General features: G+C 33.0%; 1 protein-coding gene across 2 annotated transcripts in view; it reads left to right on the top strand.

Moving 5' to 3' along the window:
* Positions 1-17,839, top strand: part of ckn (CRK like proto-oncogene, adaptor protein) — a 65,262-nt gene that overhangs the window by 42,092 nt on the left and 5,331 nt on the right. The gene's annotated exons all lie outside the window — the stretch shown is intronic.

Raw genomic sequence — 17,839 nt, 5'->3', positions numbered from 1 at the left:
TGAAAATCTGGCAACGTAGCACAAAATTTGGTCAATTTTGACTGAAAATCTGGCAACGTAGCTCAAAAATTGGTCAATTTTGACTGAATATCTGGCAACGTAGTACAAAAGTTTTTCAATTTAGACTGAAAATCTGGCAACGTAGCACAAAACTTGGTCAATTTTGACGGAAAATCCGGCAACGTAGTTCAAATTTGCTAAATTTTGACTGAAAATAAGGCAACGTAGCCCAAAAATTGGTCAATTTTGACTGAAAATGTGGCAACTATGCATAAAAGTTAGTCAATTTTGACTGAAAATTTGGCAACAATTCACAAAAAACTGGTCAATTTTGATTGAAAATCTGGCAACGCAGCAATCATATGACTTAAAAGCTCATTACTTCACCTTACATAGCAACTGAAATTTCAAATGATTCTTTCTAAAAATACCAAAACTTGATAATTAAATCAAAATCAACTTGATAAATACGAGAGCAAAGCTGACTTCACAAGATGCTTATTAAAACCACACATTTTGCTTCCTTTCTTTGTAAAATTTTTGCTTTGACTTGTGATGACTTTATAATTGCCAATTTGTCTAACTTTAATGTCGAGTTTTAGTTAAGAGGATTTGAGTGAAAATATTCAATTTCACTTCTTGATTATTTTTTTGTGACTCGTAATTGATATTTAAGTTTTTTTTTGGAAAGTTTGTTAAGGTATTATAAGTAATATTTCATTTAGTTGAGAGGATTTGATATTCTTAGAATCAATTTAAGTGGATATTATGGAAAATAACTTCAAAGTTTGGTATTTAACCTCAAAGTTTTGAAACATAACCTCAACTATGATCAAATTTTCATACAATTTCTACAATTTAACTTCAAAATTCAGCAGTATAACCTCAAAAAATGGAACTTTACCTAAAAAGTTTGGCAACTTAACCTCAAAATTTTACAATTTAGCTTCAAGAATTCGTAACCTAACCTAAAAAGATGGAACTTAACCTCAAAGTTCGACAACTTAACCTCAAAATTCTGCAATTTAACCTCAATATGCACCCAATTCCAGCCCATTCTATCTCATATCCAACAACTAGCTCAATCAACACTTCATAAATTTCCATTAATCCCAATAAAAATTATGACAAATTCAAGTCCATTTTGGAAAGCTTATTTCTTTATTTATTTTAACATAAATGACAAAAACTCATTTAAATAATGCACGACAACAGGTCTAAAACTGCATTTTTAGTATTTAATATTAATGTCCCATAAACCACAGCTCTACTTCCATTCACGTTTTTATTTTTTTGCATTTAAAAAGGAAAAAGTTTGCACTTAAAAAAGTTAATTTCAATTATTGAGAATGAATTAATAAAATTATTTCGCATTTTATTGGATTTTTTTGATGGAATTTTAATGAATGTTCTATAGATGGACATTATGGATATCAAGTTAGTCTTGTGAGCGCGGTTAGTTTTAGTTTTATGGGCTGTTGGGTTGTTGGGTTGAGCTGGAATGCATTTGGTGGAGTATTGACTGAATATCATACCATAGGGTGACTTGATGCTAGTCTGAGGCTGAATTTCAAAGAATATGGCCTGAGACACGCTGTCCTGGGGCGGATTCCTAATCATTTCTACATCATGTGCTTTCTGGATGAATTCATCAACACAAATTGAAAATTCTGCAAATTAGCTTCCTGGGACTGTTTTTTGGAGACTTGCACTTGCACCTACTCATGTTCTTGGGTAAACTGACTTATTAAAGGGCTTAGCAGGAGGTTTGGTGGCTCACAAGATGAATTGTTCTGATTTATGGGCAGTTTATTGGTCCACCAACTAGTCTTGGCTATTGGCTCACCCTATTGAGCTATTTGATTACCCTTTTAGGTAATTGGACTATTGGCTCACTGTATTGGACTATTGGCACACCATCAAAAATCAAATTACCCAAAATTCACCCAAATATCCACCAAATTCACCCTCAATACTCAATCCAACCTCACTAAATCATCATTTTGTCACCAAAATACCCAAAAAAAAAATAATTTACAATAAAAACAGTTTCAAGTCTCAAAGGCACTTCAATCCGGCACCGCATCATTCCATAAACAGCAATAACAAGCAATCAATTCGCAAACGAGGAACTGATCGTGCAAAAAAAAATCCATATATTTTTATATCCGCCCACAAGCAATTCCTTCACATCTTTGATGACTTTAATCTCTCAATTTTAATAAATGAAATTTAAATGATGCTAAATGACTGTTAATGACTGTACATCTGTGATGATTGGCTGTATATATTGAACTGTTTTGTTGATGAGCTGTACTTGGGTTCAGTAGACAAAATGGTTCATTGCTCAGCTGCTTATAAACAGCACCGAGTGAATAACTCACTAACAACACTCAAAACACATGTTCAAATGTCATAACATCTTCGTCATTTTAATGAAATTCCTGATGTAATCACATCAAACATTGAGTCAATCAACAAATAGAAATGTGGCGAACATGTGAATTAGGCATCCGGATAGTTGGAATGGGGTTTTGTTGGGTATTTGTGATGGAAAAATTGTCAATTTTTGAGGTTAGGTTGAGGAATTTTGAGGTTTTGTTGCTCATTTTAAGGTTAGGTTGTCAAATTTTGAGGTTAAGTTGTCAATTTAAAGGTTAAACTACATATTTTGAGGTTAAATTGTTGAATTTTCAGGTTGAATTGACCAAATTTGAGCGAATTTTGAGGTTAAGTTACGAATTTTTGAGACTTAATTGCCAGAATTTGAGGTTAAATTCTCAAATTTTGAGGTTAGATTGCTCAACTCTGAGGTTAAGTTTCAAAATTTTTAAGGTAAATTTATCAAATGTGAGGTTAGGTTGTCAGATTTCCCACCTCAAAATCACCCAATATATCACCAAATAATCCTATCAACTCCAAATACTCATGCAACATTATTGAAAAAAATCTTTTCCACGTGCTCAATTTTAATCTCTTTAATTTGTATCAAAAAGAAAAATGTTTCCACATATTGATCCTCAATTTTCTGTTCCTACACGTGCGGTTTATTCAAGAAGAGCAAGAAACACGCGAAATTGAATCAAATTACATAACAAAAAACTCACTTGGAAACAGCAATTTTGAAGTCTTATTTTGAGTTTTGTGTGGAAAAAAGAGGATGATGTTGATGCATGTGTAGCATGGGAGCATGTGCAAGGTACAGAAGTGAGTCCTCAAAAAACAGTCATAGGAAGCAGAATTTGAATATTTAGTCCAGAATCTACCGGAAAAACACACGGAGTAGAAATAGTTGAATGTTCAGCTTCAGATAAGTGTGTCTCAGGTCAACCTCATATTATATGAAATCCAACCTCATACAGTGTCTAGTTGGTCTTATTGAAGATTATATGAAGGATTATTGGGTGGGATTTGGGGTGAATTATCGGGAATGTCACTGAATTTGGAAGAATTTTGAGTAAAATTCAGTAAGTTTAGGATCAAAAGTTGAAGTTGACCGTGCAAAATGGGAGAGACTTTAATGTTTTCCACAGAATATGACGCACAAATTGGATTTTATTAAGGGCTCGATTAAGAAATGCAGATCTGATCTTTTGGGCTGTACCTTATATTACGTTCAAGATGACAAGCTTGAAGCTTTGGGCGAACCCTGGCTTTTTTTCATATTTAATAAAAATCTACCCAAGTTAACCTCAATATCTCTAAAGTTTAGGTTAGGAACTTTCCATAGGTAATGCCAAGACAAAGTAAAAAGCTACCATGATACAGATAGGCACCTATCTGACAACGTTGCTCTAAACTTTACCAAATTTTGACATTTTTAGCAGCCTAACCCCAAATAATGCGCCTTATCCACCATCACTTCCCTATCAAAACCCCACAAACTTGTAAATTTCTCTTTCATTCAATCTCAAATCCCAGCGTCTGCAGCTACAATAACAGCTTTCATGTGCGCCATGTATCACATTACAATCTCTATTAACTCCCACTAAATATGCCATACAAATTTTTTGTAAAAATCCAAAAATCGCTGCTTAATAAAAACATAAATAAATAAAGCTAAGCGCAATGCCAAATCTAGTGTTGATGAGATGAGATGTTGCTGTGATAAATAATATCTTTGTTATGTTAAACTAGCTATAAATTCATATTTTAAATTCCACATGACCATAAAAATCATCATCTAGTCGTAAATGTATGTAAATCTAATTAAATTACAGACCAATCTGCTTCTAATCTGCTGTGGGATTTTTGTACAAAATCCACATTGGATTACATAAAAATACTAAAAAATTTATACTTCCTCATTTGCCCCATCTGTGACTTCATTGCGTTACCATTTTTATTTTAAGCTCATTCACATGATGTTAATGCACTTTTACTGATCAAATCTGACAGAAAGTAGCTGATTTGTTTGTGGATAGAGAAAATATGACAATTATGAATCTAGTTTGAGGTTTTTCATATGCACGAGATGATAAAATGTGTGTCAAGATGTGGCGTCAAAGAGTGAGAACTATCGAGCGGTTGAACTGGATATTTATGATGCTGGTGTTATTGATGTAATGATTAATTATTTTATTGGAAATATTTAGCGGTATCCATGGTGTTGTGGAATGAAAAATGAGTGAATCTACAATAATTGGTTTAGCGTTTTATTTCATAACAAATAACATTTTTTCAAAATTTTGAGGTTATGTTTTGCTTTTTAGACTTTTCTTGAATTGCGTCTGATCCTTGCCACTTTTTTCTACCAAAATGTGAAAAAATTAATAAAATACATAAATAACTAGCAAAATGAGATCAGATTAAAAATTCGAGGTGGACAAAAAATTTAAGACTCAATTTTTGACCTGATTTTCCCTAACAACTACAGAATTGGGACTGATATGTATGCAATGTAAATTCAAATATCATTCAAACTATATAACCTCAAAAATCACAATTTTGAACTAAATTTTGACCTCAAAATACAACAAACCTCCACAAACCCCCTTCAAACCCCTGTAAATTATCACAAAAACACAAAGAACATTATAAATCATATTTAATATAAAAAAATGAAAAATAATAAAAATCACGACATTTGATACATTTACCATTCACGCTCGACTACATAATCCGTAATGTTAATCCACACTTACAGATTGTATACATTCATGTGTGTACATAAAAGAAGGCTACAAGCATTAATCGACACATATTCATGAATGTCTATTTAACCAACCACGATTTTTTTTAAGTATTAATCATAACATTAATCCATAATAAAGCATAAAAATAAGATGAATAATTATAGTGGCTAAGCAAAATGCAACAATTATTCAATATCACAGTAGTGCACGCCACATGGAAATGTGATCTCTTTTTGTGTTGCTACCGTTTTTTGTGTACAATTTTATGAATATGTTTTTGGTTTATTGCATTGTGTATTGAAGAAAATAGCTTATGAAAGTGAAATGAGATGTGGAATTTGAAGGAATGTTTCCTTACTTGTGGAAGCATAAGACGCATTTTTGAAGATGATAGGGAATTCTAATGGACAATATAAAGTCGAATTTTAACAACTAATTTGTCAATTTAGTTACAAATCTTCTAAATATTAAGTATATATGTGGTAATAGCTTAGCGCATTTTTGTACAACACAGTTCAGTTTTTGGTAATTTTTATAGTCAAAATTTGTTATGAACTATAAGTTTGAATTTTATATCATGCTTGCCACTTTTTTCTACCATAATTTAAAGAACTTACACAAAAACATTTAATAATATTGAAATTAGAGCCAATTTAAAACTCGAGGTGAGAAATTTCAAACCGGAAACGCACCAAACGCTTATCTGATCAGTGATGTTTAGAAACCATTTCATCAAATATCAACTGTAAATGCCAACATAATGCCTCAAAACATTTCAATCCTTCAAAAATCTCAAAAAAAAAAAAGCCAATTAAAATTCAATCAAATTCACCTCAAACATATAACCTCATCCACTTTCCATATAAGACACTATCAATAATATAACTCAGAAAAAATAAATGTTAAATGTCAAAAAAACAATAAAATAGTCGCTAATCACTTTGCGAATGATCCAAGGTCAGTGATGATTGTTGAATATTTTTTCTAGATTAATGTTGTGTTCTTGAGCCATCAAGTTAAGGCTTCGAGGAAGTAATGTTGACTTTCTTTTCATAAACATGACTCCAACCGCTGAGGCACCGCTCACCTCAGTCTCCAATATTTATTCAGTCAATTTCCTAGAAAAATCACAAAAAGTTATTATTTTTTTTTTCAAGAAGCCATCGTGAGTAAATCGAGAGTAGCGCCAGTCTCACGTTATAAACATATTATTATATCACAATTTTAATGAATAGCGTATATCCATCCGACGACTTACAGCTCCAAGACAATCCGGTTTCTCAATTAAATTCAATTTAGATTGAACAAGAAGAAATTTTTTTCATTACTTTTTTGTTCGATGTTGTTGTTGTTGAGACAATTAACAAGCAGCGCCAATAAGTGAAGAAGCTGATTGAAAGAGAGATTTTTAATGGGAATTAGCAGGGATTTTGGAGGGTTTGGGTTGGGTTTTTGGGATGGTTTGGGTGATTTTTGGTAAAATGCGCTTTATGGGTTGTAGAGTTAAGACTTTTGTGCTTGTAGATTAGTCAAACAAAGGCTTTCTTACAATCATTTGCTAGTTTAGATTTTTAAACGAAAAATGCGCCTTAAACACTAACTCAAGGTGACTTTCTTACTTGTGCTTTACTGCTTAGTAAGATTGCCCATCAAATTCTAGCCAATTTAGTATTTACTGCAAAATTTAATAATTTACCAAACTTCAATAATCTCGACAACAATCAAATGCGTCTCATACCCCCACCCACCCATGCCTTCCCAACTTGCATCTCCTTTTCATTGAGTGTTACAAAATTTTTCAATGTGTTAACAACGACGCAAAAGACATTTAAAGAGAAAATATTTCAAAAAAAAAAAAATGAGTAGAAGCAATAAAAAAAATTACAAAAGTACTCGTTCTTATCGAGTGACTTCAGCGCATTTTTGTCCCAGCGATCAGTAATTGATTAATAAGTCACTTCCAGACCTAAAAAACAAGATCCAGGAAGATCCAGATCACTTCCAGACCTAAAAACCAAGATCCAGTAAGATCCAGTTCACTTCCAGACCTAAAAACCAAGATCCAGTAAGATCCAGGTCACTTCCAGACCTAAAAACCAAGATCCAGTAAGATCCAGGTCACTTCCAGACCTAAAAAACAAGATCCAGTAAGATCTAGGTCACTTCCAGACCTAAAAACCAAGATCCAGTAAGATCCAGGTCACTTCCAGACCTAAAAACCAAGATCCAGTAAGATCCAGGTCACTTCCAGATCTTAAAAACAAGATCCGTATAAAACTTCCACAAATTTAAGAACTTCATCATTTAACGGATTTTCATAATTCAAACCTCATAACGGTCAAAAAAAATTCAAACATTTTTCAGTAAACACTGTAAAAACATCGACAAACATTGAAAAACACTGTAAAACAATGAAAAAACGTGTTGTTGTTTTTGTTGTTGTTGTAAATGAAAATGAAAAACTGTTAATTATAGTATTTATGCGTTGATTTGAAACTTCTAAATGACCGATAACCCAATAACTTGAAAGAACGAAGCTATTAAAACAAACCAGAGCTCTCTAGGATGTCTAGTTTTCGAGATCTCGCGTTCCAGCCGAACAAACGAACAAACGAACAAAGTGTCTTATTAAGCTACCTTTTTGAAAAAAATTTCAAAAATGCGCTAAAAATTGTTACGACTTATGAACGTGATGATGTATCTGATGAGCACTTCTGGTTGAACATAAGAACAGATGATTCTTATTATATTCTTGTAATAAAAAAATTATGAACGGAACAGAGACAAACTAAAATGTGGGGAAATTGTGAAAATGAGTTGAGGAAAGAAGAAAAAGAAGTTTTGAAGGCTGCCGGATGGAGAGTTTTTTGTGTCGGCGTAGACTGTTGTGTTATGAATTATGATGCAATTGGATGTACACATACTTCGACTGACTAAGCGGACTCATACTGAGTAGACATGAACCAATCCTAGCAATTAGGTACGATTTAATCAGTAAATTCGATAAAAATGCGCTCTATATCAAAATCACAGTGCTTTTCCTACTTGAAAATCAATCTTTGCACAACATGGAAAATCGTGTAAAATTTCTTAAAACTTCTGCCAACTTCAAGGTCTAAGAGGTGAACGAATTGTAAATTGTGAAAAGTTTAAGAGGAAAAATTACTGAAAACACGTGTTTTTGCTTAAAGTCTGCTAGAAATGTGAGATGGTTTAGCATTGGATGTCTAATTTTAAATATTATGACTTTTGCGCTTTATTATACTTCTTTTAAATAGTTAGGAATCAGATTTAGATGAGAGTTGCTCAAGATTTTCAAGAATTTATTAAAATTTCTTCCACCTCGCATTTTAAATTTGCGATAATTTAACCTCAAAATATTATTTTTTCATGAATTTTCTACTAAACTCTTTAAAAAAGTGGCAAGCATATACCAACATCATTCCGATACCATAAATCTAAAACATAACCTCAAAGTTTTAAAAAACAAGTTTGTTTTGCAATAACAAACTAACCCTATTAACTCTTATATACCACCTCCTTAACCTCCAGTCACACCACAATTAACACATTAACTCAATCCACATTTCAGCTCATTAAAATTGCATAAAAATTAGCCATCAATCTTATAAATATTGAAAATTTATTCATAACCCAGTTAGTTGACGCGACAAAGTCGTCTGTCGCTGTATGTTTTTCAAATTATATCTTTTACGATCACTAATTTGTCATGATCTTGATTGAATCGATAATTAGGCGCAAAAATATATAGAATTTTAATAAGAATTTTGCGATTACTGTGATCGATTGAGGTTGAATAAATTTTGAGTTTCTATCCCCCCAGGCGATGCATGTGTGACGCATGAATGCTGCTGAGATGTATTAAGTTATTATTAAAGTTTCGTTTGAATTTGTTGTTTTTTAAAGTTTAAGGTGCGATTGAGCTGATTGTATTGAATGGTTGGATTGTGATGGGCAGGGTTGGAGATTTGGGATTGAAATTTGAGGTTAAGGTCAGGAAAATTGAGATTTTTTAAGGTTATGGTCAGGAAATTTTTGATATTTTGAGGTTATGGTCAGGAAAATTGAGATTTTTTTGAGATTATGGCAAAGAAAATTGAGAATTCTTGAGGTTATAGTCAGGAAAATTGATGTTTTTTGAGGTTATAGTCAAGAAAATTGAGTACTAATGAGTGAAAAATGAACCTTAAGTTCAAACAAGATTAATTGCTTGTTACATACAAATTTTAAAATTGTTGAAAAAAAAGAAATTCACCCAATGATTCGTTAATTTCAATGATATAGCCCAATAGCTTAGTGGTCTGAGCACTTGACCGGCAATCGAGAGGTGCGTGGTTCGATTCCCGCTTGGGACGAATTATTGGGTGAATTTCTTTTTTTCAACAATTTTAAAAAGAAAATTGAGGTTTTTTGAGGTTATGGTCAGGAAAATTAAGATTTTTTTGAGGTTATGGTCAGGAAAATTGAGGTTTTTGAGGTTATGATCAGAAAAATTGAAATTTTTGTGGTCCACAGTCGCTCAGTCGTTAAGTCGCTCAATCGCTCAGTCGCTCAGTTGCTCAGTCGCTCAGTCTCTCAGTTGCTCAGTTGCTCAGTCGCTCAGTCGCTCAGTCCTCACATGCACAGGCTACCTACAACAGCATCAAAACCCATCAAATCGACTCATAATCATGCCAACATCTTGAAAATTCAAATCAATTCCGCTAATTCCAAATCTGAATGCTAATCAACATTTAATAATGATTGCAGAGTATCACATTACTATCCCCAAAAATGTCTCATAAATATTATGACAATATTTTTATATTTTCTGATCAAAAAGTCAGCCTAAGCTGAATAAGATTCTCAACAACTTTATCGCCATTTTTGTAGTCGACGAAATATTTTTTGACAGATTTTTATAACAATAAGAATGATTGACTTTGCCTCTTTACACACCTTATGCTATAGCTGGTAATAAGTCAGTAAACTCCTACACTTTATTGTTATGATTTTTTTGTATCCATCCAGTTCTCTTAGTATTGGATTACTTTTTGACTATTCTTGGAAAAATTCATTTTATTAACATCAAAAAAATGATGAGAAAAAAATATTAAAATGATGGATGGGATTGGATGATTTTTTGGGGAATTTATGTTGGTATGGCTAGTTGGTAGACTAGTGTAGTAAAGAGAGCAGATGAAGGACTGTCCCGAACAGATAATTGTGTTCAGGCACTGCTACATCGCCGTATTAACGGCAAGACGTGAAGTTGTCCTAATGTCACTAAGATAGCTGATTTAGATCTATTTTTGCGGCAATGCTAAAAAGTCAATTTTCATCATTGTGTGGCTTGGGTATTAGGTGGACTGAAAACCGTCTATAATTGATCAACAACTGTTAACCAGTGCTTGAAGTCGACTCGTATTTTATATAAATCCAATTCAGTCCAGTCGTCTTTTTCATACAAAATTCGAGTCGACTTCAAGCAAAGATGAGTTGTGCATAAAGCGCATTTTTGAACACGCAATACTATTTGAACCTTTCGTGATTCTTATTGCCAATATCATTTGTAATTGATTCTGGCTTATACGATGCTATTTTGTCTCTTTTTCTTATACAATTCTTACTAACTGTTCCGATCATGTTCTTACTATCGGAACTTAAGTTCCGACAAAATGCTTTCCATCTAATTATTTTGGTGGATGCTGTTTGCTCTTAGTATTGACCAATACTTCCATTGTGTGATTCTGTCTTCTGTTTGCCTTTATTGCACGTAGTATTGACGAACTATGTCCTTAAATACTCAAAATTCTTAACTATATTGACACCCAAAGACCCTCAATTCTACCTAAACTAACCTCAAATCTCCTCAAAACCCTTCCAAAATCCAAAAGTTCTTAATCCTACAACTATTGCAAAAAAAACTATACTTAACCTCAAAACTCAGCTCAACCATCTGCCAAACTTACTTCTTATTCATTTCAATTTCCATATTATTTTTTGTGGTCAAAATTCAATTTTTTGCAGCTCTTCTCACATTTCATCTTTTCTTCTTTCACCTTCCCATTTCCTTCTCAATTATCCATTCAACTTCTTAATGGACTCAATTATAAAGCGACAATGCCGTGCAAAAAGAGTTTATGTGCGAATGGTTGAGTTATAATTTACACAAGACACAACAAAAGACGAGGTAATAAGTAAGACAAATATGAAGTATGTTGAAATATGAACCACAAAAAAAAGAGTCTTATATCCGTAGTCAACAGGCTGCTGACTTATACAATGATGACTTTTTGGCGTTTAGTTTTATTTTTGGGTTAGTGATGCGCTCACTTATTCAACACGGATGGATGGACTGTGAAGATAATGATGAACAAAAAATATTGTGAGAATTTAGTGTAGATTGCAACTTTTTTTTGAGGTTATGTTGAATTTTTTTTGAGGTTATGTTGAATTTATTGAGATAAGAGTTTTTCAAGTAATCTGAGGAATGGTCAGTAATTTGCAAATTGAACTCCACGATGCACTAGTGCAGTGGTGCAGCAAACAAGCTCTGTCAACTCTGGTTTAAAAATCACTAAAATAGAAAAATGCGTTTTAGTCATATTTTAGTGAGGATTTTTTAACTTTTTCAAAAATCCTCAATTTGCTTCATTAATAATTTCAATAATTATGCCAAATTTTATTATATTAATGATAAATTTTTAAGATGCGCTTAATTCACAATATATTAGTGACTTTCTAACTTGCCAAATTTGTCAAAACTTCTTATAATTGTCAAAATTCTGACAAAATTTTCAATTCTTAAATCCAACTTATCATTTTCAATTATCAATTTTATTAGTAAATGCGCTTTGTTCAGAATTTGTCAGTGACTTTCTAACTTGTTTAAAATTGTTAAACCAGCTCCTTTAGGCAAAAATTACAAACCCTTAAATTATTTTGAATTTTTATTAATTTTGTTTAAAAATACGCTTTATTCTGAATAAATGATAGTAAGTTTCTTACTTGTTAGAACAGTCAAAGCAGCATTTTTTTTAAAGAAAATGTCTAATTTTCAATAAATTTGAATTTTCTGTCAATTTTCCTACGAAATGCGCCTTATTCTGAATTTTGTGATGACTTTCAAACTTGTTAGCAAACTCGGTTTTTTTTGGCAAGATTTAAATATCCTTGAGTATTTTTGAATTTTCCTATTAAATGCGCTTCATTCCCTCTCCATCCATGCCTTTCTTACTTGTTTCCTCTCCAACACATTGTAAGACATTGTTAATAATTGCAGAACTTCTCAAAAAAGCAACATTGAATCTCATCTAAATTGTTGTCATAAATTAAGATAAAGAAGATCCAACGATGAAGTGCTTCTGTTGCTATAGCTGCTTGGTTGTTTGTAGCTGATCATTGAATGACTTTTATGTTCCACCAAGATGATGTTGATGATGCAATATCAAGTGGAATTTTTATTATTTTTTGCTTCTCATTTTTTGAGAATTTTTGTGATGATAAAAAATAAAAAAATTGTGAGATTTTTGAGCTCTTTTTTATGAAATTCCACAAGTCTTGCAAGTGATTTTTATGGGAAAATTATGGAAAATTTATGGAAAACTTGGGGAAATTGATCAGTTGATGGTTTGAGATGTGATATTTGGTGGATTATAGGGGTCTTTGGATGGATTAGGGGTTTGGGGTCTAATAATTCTAGTCTCAAAAATGATGACACCAAGCACCACGCACCACGCACCCCACCACCTCTCACACACCCCACTATCTTCATATATTCAGGTTTATGTCTCCAACGACACACATTGATCATAGAATATTGGTTTTTGGCACTCATTACCATCAACACGACAGCACCTAAGTGAGCAATCATTACTGCTTCAAACACTGAATCACTTCTTTCAAGGAACGAAACCCCCGGACCCTTTTGACCCAAAAATCTCCTTCCATCTGAATACGCAACTTCCCCTTTGCCCCATAAACACCCTAACCCCAAACAACCTTTCAAGAATCAAGAACAAATGCAAACAAATCAAGTAAAATAAACAATAAAGCAGCGTTGTTCAACATTTTTTGTGTCATGGCACACCATGATAATGGTAAGCCACGATCGAAACCATACTCGGCATGCAGTTCATGTTCAAAAATAAGTCGACAATATTGTACCGCGTCACACAGTTAGAGCAACACTGCATCAAAGTAATTCGCAAAACAAACCAAAGAACTCAAAAATAAAGAACAAATTAATAATTGTGAATATCCAAATAAAATTCTATTGAATTAAATATTTGAATAAGAATATTTGAACGTCAGCATCAGCATCAGCATCAGCAGCAGCATTTCAACAGCTTAACTGAAATTATTTTGACAAGCAATTATCCTGTCGTAAATTAAAAAATGATGAAATTAATTCTGTTTGAAATGAAGCCGAACGGGTTAGAATGTTGACTGAATTTGTGATTTGTTGAGTAGATTAAGGAATTGTTCAGCAAGTAAGAAAAGCCTTGGTCAGTTTAACATAAAGCGCATTTGAATTTTTGACAATTTTACCTAAGAAATTAACAAAGCATAGATCAATTATGCTTTAAATTTTAAAATTTGTTAATTTTGGTCTACAAGTAAGAAAGACACTGACCAAAAGAACATAAAGCGCATTTTTTCCTCAAAACTTCTTAGGTGATCAAAAAATGATTCTCATCCTCATGTCTAATCTTCAGATTAGTCTCCAGTTCTCTTATTAACTGACTTCGCCTGCCGTACAGATCAATTGTGATCCAAGGCCTCCCTCAGATGACCCCAAAAGCAGACTCTATTACAACCTCTCATTTGTCTTTATTGCCATCAAAATCCAACAATATCTTCATCTTCATCATCTTCCAACTCATTTTCTACTGCTTCTGCCCCAATCTAATCCATTCATTCTCACTATACACAAAACATCGTCATTTGTTGCTGCAATCATAAAGTTATTAATAAATCTATAAATAACAAAAGAGAGAATAGAAGAAGAAGCAGCGGGGCACATAAATGATGCAATGACACAGAAAACTAAAATTTTTTTCTCATCAGAAATTCATTGGGAATTAGTTTAACGTCAGGGGGGTATTCAGGGGGGAGAGGGTTGTTGGGTTGAGGGGTTTAATCCTAATTTCCGCTTTTTGGAGAATTTAATACAAAAATCCATTCAATCTGGTAATTTTGGATCGCCCTAGCTACACTCGGGATACCCAACACACCTCTCGGAGCACCTTAGCTACTCCCCGGACGCTCTAACTAACCCTTGTTACTTCTCGGAGTGTCTTAACTATTTCCGAGGCGCATGTGATGCCCTATTACTCTTTAACGCATCCTTGTTACTCCCCAGGCACCCAAGCTTTTCCCCGGGCATCCTAGATACTTCAGAGACGCCCTATTTACTCTTTGGATGCCCAAGCTACCCCTAAGGCGCCTTATCTACCTCCGGGACGTTCTAATTATTCCCCGGGACATTCTAGCTACCTTGGATGCCTAGCTACACCCCGGGCGCCTCTGGTTACTCCCAGAAGCACCCTAGCTACATGTGGGACACCCTAGATACTCCCGAGACACTCTAGTTAACTTTCGAGGCACCCAAGCAACACTCGATGTGCCCAAGCTATCTCCAGGGCCCCTTAGCTACCCCCGAGGCGTTTTAGCTAACCCCGGGCACCCTTATTACTCCTCAGAGTGTCCTAGTTACCTCCGAGGCGCTCAAACTACCTTTGGAGCACCCTAGTTACTTCCCGGGACATCCTAGCTACATTGACACCCTTATTATTCCTCAAGGCGCCTCCTAACTACCTCTCTGTCAACCATTGAAAGCAGAATCAATTAAATTGAGAAAAAGAAGAAAAAAAAATATTCTTGGATAACAAATTGCCACTTGAGAGATCAAATGAATCTTCTAATTTTAGGCACGCGTTCGATGAACAAATTTTTGTGCGTTGAAAAATGCGTTACAAATTTTTTTTTGTTAGTTTTTTTACATTCGGCGTCGAATTTTTCATTTTTACTGTTACATATATTTATGACTATAGACACAACAATGTGTGGATTTATTTGAATTAAGAGCTGTGGCTCCGTTGTTGGAATTGGAATTTACATTTTTTATATGAAATTTGAGATTTTTTGTTGGGTTTAGTGTTAAATGAAATTAAGATGTTTTTGGAGGAATTAATTGGGATTTAATGGGATTTTCAGGTGATTGCGGGTCAGTGGGGGGTTAATGAGGGATCAAGAAGGGGTCATGGAAGGGGTCAATGAGGATTAATGGAACGAACATAGATTGGTCATTGACTTCGATAATTAAAATCAGAAATCAAAGCAATTTATTTAAAAAATGTCATATTTGTGGAGAGACTTTAAACTGTTTTCTGAAATATGACGCACGTTGAATATTTTTGTGTACTTTTTGAATGATTTTCTTGTTTTGGTTAGTTTAGAACCACAAAATTTGCTGTCATAACCTCAAACTTTACATCATAATTTCAAAATCTAGATCATAACCTCAAAATTTTGGATCATAACCTAAATATTTTGGATCATAACCTCAAAATTTTGGATCATAACCTCAACATTAGGATCATAACCTCAAAATTAGGATCATAACCTCAAAATTTTGGATCATAACCTCAAAATTTGTTTCATAACCTCAAATTATAGATCATTACCTCAAATTTTAGATCATAACCTCAAAATTAGGATCATAACCTCAAAATTTTGGATCATAACCTCAAAATTTGAAACTTAACCTCAAAAATCTTAAACATAACCTCAAATTTTTAACCTCTAAAATCATCAAAACACCTGAATATATCCAGTTAAAGATAGAAAATCATTCAAGAAATCAATTCTAACCTCAAAAAAATCAATTCTAACCTCAAAAAATCAAATTCTAACCTCAAAATTTTGTAAACATTCGTCATTCCGATAACCAAAAGCATTCCAAAATCACAAATATTTTTCAAATTCTCAAGATTCAAAACTCGCGAGTCCACTCGATCAATTATTTACGACATTTATTGAATTTTAAACCCCTTTTTTTGGGTCTATTTATAAAATTGATTATGGCAAAATAAGATTGATGTTTTGCTTGACTTCTTCTTGTTTATGTAGTAAATTTTGTTTTATTTTTCAAGATTTGTTGCTTGTTACTGAATGTTTTGATGTTAAACATAATATGTTGTTGAGTTTATGTTGAAGAAAATGAAGGAAATTGCTTGTTGAAAATTAGACTTTATTTATGTTAAACATATTGGAAGTGATGGGAAAATCACGTTTGGGTATGGAAAGTTGGGTGGGGTTTCTTTGGGATTTTGGGGTTATAATCTTGAATTTTGAGGTTATGATCCTGAATTTTGAGGTTAAGTTCTTGAATTTTGAGGTTATGATCCAAAATTTTGAGGTTATGATCCAAAATTTTGAGGTTATGTTAACAAATTTTGAGGTTAAGATGCTAATCTTCAGGCTGAAAAACCGCTAAAAACAGATTAAGCTTCCTAGACTAGTTCACATTCCATTTTCATCAACAATTCAATTCAAGTCATAAAAAGAGTATCAACAATGAAATTTAATATTTTATTTACTTTTTTACTTCTTAAATTCTAATACGAATGTGAAAAAATGTTAACCGCATTCTTGTGGCACATCCATCCAATTCAAAATGTTATGAAATCTGAGTCGAGTTTAAAATATCAAAGCAATCTTTTCCCGTTTGATGTGAGATTTTCGCGGAGTTTTTCTCGGAAAATCTCAAAAATTTTCCACATTTTCTCTCGAAAAAATTGCAACATTTTTCCTCAATTTCCCAAGCCTACTTGACAGTCGCTTACAAAACTATCGAAAAATATTCAAAAATTTTAAATTTTTTCCTCCCAAAAAACCAGCACGTGCTGCCTTAAAATCCATTACATCAACAATATTATTTATAGACATGCAGTTGAGTGTATGGAACATCTGGCAAATGCACAACCAGCTACTGCCCATATAAACTCTTTGTTATGATTATATTGACTTTAATGGATGCATTGTTGGGTGCTGTGCATGTTTTTTTTATGTAAACAATTGCGCCTTTTGTACTTTTTTTCCCCATTGTTTGTTGAAATTGAAAAGGAAAATTGTGGAAAAGTGTGATGTTTTCATTATATTGTGTTGATGCATGTGTGTCTGGTTATGGGCTTGGATTATGTGTACTTTTATACTTTGTTTGGGATGATATTTGAAAAATGGAGCAAAAGTGTTGCTGATTGTGATGGATTGAATGAATGATATGGTCAGTTTTGAGTTTAACCTAAAAATTCGAGAATTTAACCTAAAATTCGGGATCATAACCTCAAAATTTTGGATTCTAACCTCAAAATTTTGAATCAAAACCTCAAAATTTTGACCATAACCTTAAAATTATGTTTATAAACTCAAAATTGTGGATCATAACCTTAAAATTCGTGATCATAACCTCAAAATTTGTATCATAACCTCAAAATTTTGCTTCATAACCTCAAAACTTTGAATCATAACCTCTCAAAATTTTGAATCAAAAACCCAAAATTCAGGACCTTAACCTCAAAATTTTGGATCATAACCTCCAAATTTTGGATCATAACCTCAGATCTTTAAATCTTAACCTCAAAAAAATTAACCTAACCTTCAAATCAACCAAATATCTTAGTATTGTAAACAACAAA

This window comes from Chironomus tepperi, unplaced genomic scaffold (assembly GCF_022539635.2).
Source record: "Chironomus tepperi strain 1889 unplaced genomic scaffold, CSIRO-AGI_Ctep_v1 contig_354, whole genome shotgun sequence".
NCBI lineage: Eukaryota > Metazoa > Arthropoda > Insecta > Diptera > Chironomidae > Chironomus > Chironomus tepperi.
The sequence above is the reverse complement of the archived record's forward strand: the minus strand, read 5'-3'. Positions and strand labels throughout refer to the sequence as shown.